Below are 7,605 nucleotides of genomic sequence, written 5' to 3'. Positions count from 1 at the left end.
CAGACGAACAAGCAGATGATTGAGAACTGGCCCAGCCGTGCATCAACATTATGAGCAGTTGGTCCACTGGATGCATTTACATTTCAGCAGATTCATTGGTGGTTTGCTGCTATTCCTTTTTTTTCCCCTAAAATTGATCTTGACAATTAATATGAGGCTCCTTTTCAAAATTCATTACCTGCCCCCATCTTATTTCAATGGTTAAAGGACAAGTGTGGCATTTATCAGGTCAAAGTTATTTCTTCATGTACATGGTATATATGAATTTGCCATGTGAAATTCTGTTCTAGAGTAAAATGTTTTCTATAAATTAAAAAAAAAAAAATCTGCCCTGGAATTTTATAATGAAATGCATTGTGCACTAAGCACCACCAGAAAAATAAAGTTGAAAAACGTAACCATTTTCCAAGCCAAGAAAGTTATCAAATATTGATCTGTGTCTTGAGGTTACTTGTCGTTTTCAAAAGTTTGAAAGTTTGAAATTTTATTTTTAAACCTTCTTGGAGTGCCTCTTAGAGGGCTGGGACCACCAGAAATAAATATAAAAAATGTTATCATTACGAGGTGGTTGAAGCTCACTTCGCTTTTCCACGTCGTGTCTCTGCCGCTCACATTGAGAAGTGGGGGGCTTAACGCACCCCAAGGAGACGCAGCCACTCCTCCGAAACCCCCTCTTAAACGGTGATACAATGGGATACAGTTATTTATTTTTCACCTCCTCTTTGCTCGATCAGCTGCTGTCTTGCTGCTGTGCTGAGTGATCTGCGTCTCATACGGCGCTTTGAACATTTAAATGTCTGTACAGCAGCTGTCCTACTCTTTGTATTTTATTTCCGGCCGTGATCAAATCTTTTGGCACAAAGTCTCATCTCGCGAGACGTGAGTTCTTGATATTTTTTACTTTATAATTTAAAAACGGAATAAGAATCTGAAAATCTAGCAAATCACATTAAAGTTTGATTAAACCCTGAAAAGAATGATACCAAACATATATATGTAATTTTTAAAATAAGCCCGATTTAAAGTGTGACATAAAAATGTCACCGTTACCCTTTTAGAATTAGGATTTTATATATATACTAGCAAAATACCTGCGCTTCGCAACGGAGAAGAAGTGTGTTAAAGAAGTTATGAAAAAGAAAAGGAAACATTTTAAAAATAACGTAACATTTGCTTTCTATTCGCTTGCATAAGCACAGTCCTTCACCAGCAATTATTTAATGTTAGCTCATAACCGGCACTTAACAGTTTCTGTCGCACTTTTGCTGAGTTTGTGCCATACACGTCCTCTCATTAAACTTTTATCTTGCGAATATCGTATTCGTCGTAGGCATGACAAACGCCAGTGGCAGCGTGTCTATAAACTTAATTTAAACTTTAGGTTTACACCGTGCTTTGTTTCCGCAGTAGCTGCACTTATGAATATACTTGTATGCGTCACTCGCTTCATATTCTTTTGCTGCCTTCTCAATTGTGTAATGCGTTTTTTCTTCATCGCTCTTTGGAGCTCTTCCTTGTTCTCTGCGTACTGCATACAGTCAGTTCACGTGAGCCGCTCGGAGTACATGCATCGAAGGGTCTCAACTGTGCTTGTGCTATCTCGTGCGATGTCCATGGCATTATTTAATGTTAGCTAAGACCTGGCACTTAAACGTTTGTCTCGCACTTTCGCAGAGTTTGTGCCAAACACCACCCTGACCATCTCATCTTCTGCTGCATAAGCACAGTCCTTCACTCGCGAATATTTAGCGGCAGAGTGTTCCTATTGGATTGCCGCTAAAGACAGGCCTTATATGGGCAGGCACTCAATCACATGGAACGTGTGACGATGAGGGACGCAACTCCGCCTCACATGGCGACCGAGTTGCAGGCTATGGCCATATATATGTACGTAATTAGGTTCCAGTAATGACCGTTACGTGTAGAATTTCGAAATGAAACCTGCCAAACTTTTGTAAGTAAGCTGTAAGGAATGAGCCTGCCAAATTTCAGCCATCCACCTACACGGGAAGTTGGAGAATTAGTGATGAATCAGTCAGTGAGTCAGTGAGGGCTTTGCCTTTTATTAGTATAGCTATAAAGAGAGTAGATATTCATGATCAGCAGCCTCAAAATATAAAATGACACTCCACAAGCTTTTTTATTACTGACACCTATTTTTCCTATGTTTTACTGTTTTACTTTGACTGTTTGTATCAAAACTTCAGGTCCTTGTGATCATTTTTGGAGAAAACACCTACAGTACGAGTTTACTGTTTATCATAAGTGTGTAGTTTCCTTCACAAAATATGGTCCAAAAATAGGGGGGTGTTCAGGTCTATAGGGTGTGAGATAATCAGCCCTGACACAACCAGACGGACACCGGCAGTTCTTAAAAAACACACACGTTAATTACAATTTGTCCCCAAAGTCCAAATCCCGCACACACACACAGTGCTTCCAACACCACAACACCCTTCCTCGGGCCTTTTAATGGCCGTGGGCCACCTTTCCTCTCCTCATTGGAGCTCCGTCCTCCTCCAGCTCTTCGACTGTAGGAAGGCGGGCCCTTTTATGTTCACCCAGATGTGCTCCAGGTGCTTGTTGATGACCTTCCGGTGGCACTTCCTAGTGTGGCGAAAGTGCCGCACGAGCACCCGGAAGCACTCCGGGCATCCCTGGAAGGTCCTTCCTCCACCTGCCCAGGTGTGGCGGAAGTGCAGATCTCCCGGGCTCCACAATGCTCGGGGTGCTCCCTGGTGGCGGTCACGGGCCCCATTGAGTTTGAGCCTCCTTGCTCTGTCCCCGTGGTCCCCTCCTTATCCAGAGTGGTTGCACTGTCGCGGCCCGGGGGACATACAAAATGCCTCCCGGTCCTTCCAGGCATCCCTGCTGGGTCTGGCCCCCAGCCTCCTGCCACAAGATCCATGATGGGAAAACACAAAAAACTTGATGTCTTGCATAACTACACATCAAGATGAGTTGAACGGTATAGATATGTGGCAGTTTTCTCGTGTTCCCTCCCAAGTGAGGACACGCCGCAGGTAAAAACTGAAGTGATTTCAAAGCACTCAGAAGTACTAGGGTGATACTGTGTTAGCCATTATGGATGCAATGAGACGTCAAGCGAAATAATACCTTTTTATTGGCTAACTGAACAGATTACAACATGCAAGCTCATTCTTCAGGCAAGATGAAGAAAGCTTGCATATATTGCATATAATCTGTTCAGTTAGCCAATAAAATTAGTCATTTTTCTTGACTTCTTATTGCAAAGCATTCATAAGTAATTCTTATGGGGGGAAAAAAAGAGAAATAAGCATAAGGGTGGCTTGGTGCCAGGGGACTAGGCCTAACACTCTCATCAGGCCACTGTCTGTGTGGAGTTTACACGTTCACCCTGTGTCTGCATTTTTTTTTTTTTGGGTGCCCCCCCCCATAATGCAGATGTGTGGTTTTGGTTAATTGTGTGTGTGAGTGGGCTGGTGACCCATCCAGGGTTTGCTCTTTCTTTTTCTTACTCAAATAAGTCTGAGGGCATCACAGGTTTCTGTATCGTGACAGCCCCTAGACAGGAAACCTGACCATCACAGGGCTCATTTTTACACACACCTCCACCCGCACTCGCTTATTAGCCAAAGGTGCTTCATTTGGTACATTTGGACCAAAAAAAAACAAGCAGCCACAGGTAGAAAATGCAAACTCTACACATGAATGGCTGCCATGGGATGTGAGCCTACAGTAGAGTCGTCAGAACAGTAAGACGATTTGGCCATTCGGCCTAACATGCTTCACCAACTATTGAACTCATTTCTCCAACATAACACCAAGTCGAGATCTGAAGGTTCTCCAAGTCCTTCTCTCCACCACACTTTTAATTTATTCCAAGTTACCGTCGTTCTCTGTGTGAGGAAAAACTTTCTAAAAGTTTTGCAAAATTTGCCTTTAACAAGTCCTCATCTCTGCCCATGAGTTTTAGTTGAACAACTTATTTTATAAAGCCAACAGCTGAGATCCACTGCACTAATTTCTTTCATAATTTTAACAGCTTTAGTCTCGGCCCTAGATTTCTGAAGCAGCAGCTGTACTGCAACATACTATGTTAGGTTGGGTGAGGTTAGGTTATGAGCTGGAGATGTTGCAATCTGGATGAAGGAGCACAATCTCCATCTCATCCTGGCAAAGACAGACACCTTGTTGTTAATCTCAGCTCGTGAGTCTGTTCAGCACACCACCTCTCTTCAGCTCGGCTCATTACCATTAAGTCTGCAACTTCTGGGCAGTGACCGACGACCAGCTGTCCTTCAATGACTATGTTGCAATGGTTTCTTGGACTTGTTGGTTCACTCTATACAACATTCGCAAGATCAGAACATATCTGACCAAACATGCAGCACAACTCCTGGTCCAGGCTTTGGTCTTGTTACGTTTGGATCACTGCAGCTCTTTATTAGCAGGACTACTGTCATGTCCTACCAAGCCACTGCCAATAATTCAAAATGCAGCGGCCTTGTCTGTGTTCCACCAGCAGAGACGGGCACACGTCAACTCCTGTTTTCAGATCACTACACTGGCTCCCTCTAAAAGCATGTATTGAGTTCAAATCCTTCATGTTTGCTTAAAGAGTAGTCGATGGATCAGCTCCTATGTACAGTATACTGTATATGGAGGCACTATGCTGCTTTTCACGTGCCATACTCAGGTCTGTGGATGAAGGGCGTCTGCTGACACCACAACTGAGTAACATCAAATCTCAATTCAGACTCTCCTTGTGTGTAACTCAGCTGCAGGAATGAGCTGCCCACCTCGATCTGAACTTCCCACTTTCTCAATGTGTTTAAAAATGGAAGAGTCTCCAGTTCTTTTAATATCTAATTCATAATAACTGTGTTAGATTCCTGTAACCAAAGAAGTGCAACTCGATCACATTTTGTTCTGAAGTTTTCACTTATGATGGTCAAATTGTAACGGGTCCTGTAACTGTTGTTCTTATACAGTCCCCCAGACTAATATTTATTTGATTAATTTATTTGGGTTAAAGCGTCTGCCAAGCAAATACATGTACATGTTACGTGTTATACATGTTAGATGTGTGCCCAACAATACAATGGCACTCTTTCAGTACAATGTGCGCAATGCCCGTCTCAGTGACTCTGAAGTGGATTAATCGGGCTTGAAAACAGATGAATGGACTGAAGTTAACGGCTGGGAACATCTCGGGCAACTCATGCGAGGCTAACGCGGCACAGCGCATCCGCACGCATCGTTCTAGACTCGAAGGCGCGTACGTGCGCTAGGACCCAGAGGAACAGCTGCGGAGCAGAACTGCGAGAGGGATCCGTCGGTAGAAGTCCTCTCTCTCTCTCTCTCGCTCACTCTCGCTCGCTCTTTCGCTCTCTCTCTCTCTCTCTTCCCCTTCACTTTAACATTTTGATTTTCTACCGGCCCAGGAGTTCGCATCGAAGTGTCGGAAGGCGCAACCTTAGCTAAAGTCAGGTAAGAAAATTTGCTTGCTTATTAAGATAAATGAAATCCTGAAATAGAGGATGCCGGGGAAACATTTAAAAGTAACAAAAGTTAGTAATCAGTTTGATTTTTTCAAGTAAGTTCAACTCGCATTTTTTCAATATTTAAATATATTATAAATAAATATAATAAAAAGCATGGATCGAGCTACCCACTGTTGCGATCTGTTATCTATCTATCTATCAGAATGATATGTCGATCACATGGCTGATTGATTGGTTTATTGATTGATTGATTGACACATATCCACAGGATCGATTAGATGTTTTCACTGGGAATCAAAAGATAAACCAATCTCATTGACTACCATCATATTGTATCCATTCTAAGGTAATTTTAAGCGTCCCTCATATAGAGTAAATATGCAAGTTTACAATTGTGTCATGATACAAAAAGTATAAAAGCAAGCAATAATTAAATGCATAAGCAAACATCTATTTTTATATACGAGAAGTAAGAAGACCACCCCAATTTTTTTTAGGAAATATGCAATTATTAAAATAGGGTAAATTAAGTAATAATCGATTTTTCTAAGTCAAGAATGTTTGGAGTCATAAAAATGTACAATTTCACTTTTTTAGATTTGTGTATTTTCCGTTGATGATCTGCTTCTGCCCCTAATCGTTTACTTATCTTATTACTAGAGTCGCGAGTGGCGCAAACTCACTCGTGGTCTTATCTGCTTTCCTGCAGGGTGCCTTTACAAGGTTTGTATGAGAACTCATAGAAAGAGTCCTGAGAGCAAAATTGAATAGTTAAAAGTCACGACAATTAAATTTATTTGAGCAGTGTAGTTTCACAGTATCGGACCGTTAGCAGCAGTGAATTAAATGCAACTCGTGTGAAGTGTGAAGAGCCGTACAGCGTTTGCGAACGGTGATGTAGCGAATATAAACGAATAGCGCGATGAGACAGCATGGGGATATGAAAACTACATATAAACAATTATATGAATAAGTAATCTTTTTTAATATGTGTGTAGCGCACCTTTTGCACGGACACTTTCCGTGTTCTAAAGGGTCGACTTGGCCTCGGTGGCTTCTGTTACGTGTAGCTGCACGTCTCAGAGTTCCAGATATTAACGATCCTGGCTTGGGGTTAGCGGGGGAGTCCTAAGTTCTGAGATGACAGACAAAAAGTAGTAAATTCTGTGATGCAACAGGCATTCCTTCGAAAAAAAAAAAAAAAAGTTTTTTAAGTAAAGTCCCGGCTGGGAATGGGGGTATCGCTGCCCGTGCTTACTTTCGGGAAGGTGCCCCTTTAAATTCTTTGTCCTGCTGCAACACCCAGACAGGATGATTGTCCAGATGAAGTGGGGGGGGGAGGGGTAATGACTCCCAGATGTGTATTGTAAAAACATATGGTTGCCTATAGCGTTGCACGCATGCGCAGAGTGGGATGTCTGTTCTACATTACACTCCCCAGGAGCGGAAATAGACTGCAGGGGCAACATTTATGAGAGATGATTGCGGATTATTTTAATTGTGAGCTCAACTTTATTTCATACTTTTTTCCATGCCAAATGTTCAAATGAGCAGGTTTTCCTTCGAGGGTCTTGCGCCTCCCACCACTGGTGGATTGTGCCCAGGAGTCTTATTATCTCCACATTATTTCCTGTAACTCACAGCAGACAAGTGGAGATCAGTAACAGATAGAGATACGATCTGACGGATGAGTGGGTGGCTTCTTGTGTGCTTTGTCTGCGTCTCCGGGATCTGCAAGTACCTATGACTGAAGTGTAAAAAAAATCATATGACGAAAGGGAGGATTTGATATGTGGACTCCACAGCTCCAGGTATCTTGCCAAAAAAAAAGTCAAGTCAGGGTACACCCAAAAGTAAAATACAATGCCTTGAGGCGCTTGGGTATAAATGTGTTACTGTATGCGTATTTAATGCTAAAGAATCAGAAATAGGTAACTGAAGAAAATCAAAATGTTACTTAAAAGTGCACCCATGTTGTAGGTTAAAATGGCCAGCGAGTAAATAAGCTTTCCCTTTACAAAGTATTCTCATATATACTGGTTCTTTAAGGGCACTTTAATGGGTTGTGAGGTTCCATTGCTTGATAAAGAACCATTCCCTTCTTTCTAGGAAGAGA

The 7,605-nt window shown here is 42.2% G+C and overlaps 1 protein-coding gene across 1 annotated transcript in view; it reads left to right on the top strand.

Annotated features, from left to right (window-relative positions):
- Nucleotides 1–5,365: 5,365 nt before the first annotated feature.
- Nucleotides 5,366–7,605, top strand: part of mfap2 (microfibril associated protein 2) — a 49,706-nt gene continuing 47,466 nt past the window's right edge. The window contains exon 1 of the mRNA XM_039755449.1: nucleotides 5,366–5,475. The gene's annotated coding sequence lies outside the window, so the exon portion shown is untranslated. The remainder of the gene's footprint in view (nucleotides 5,476–7,605) is intronic.

Source organism: Polypterus senegalus, chromosome 6 (genome assembly GCF_016835505.1).
Source record: "Polypterus senegalus isolate Bchr_013 chromosome 6, ASM1683550v1, whole genome shotgun sequence".
NCBI lineage: Eukaryota > Metazoa > Chordata > Cladistia > Polypteriformes > Polypteridae > Polypterus > Polypterus senegalus.
The sequence above is the reverse complement of the archived record's forward strand: the minus strand, read 5'-3'. Positions and strand labels throughout refer to the sequence as shown.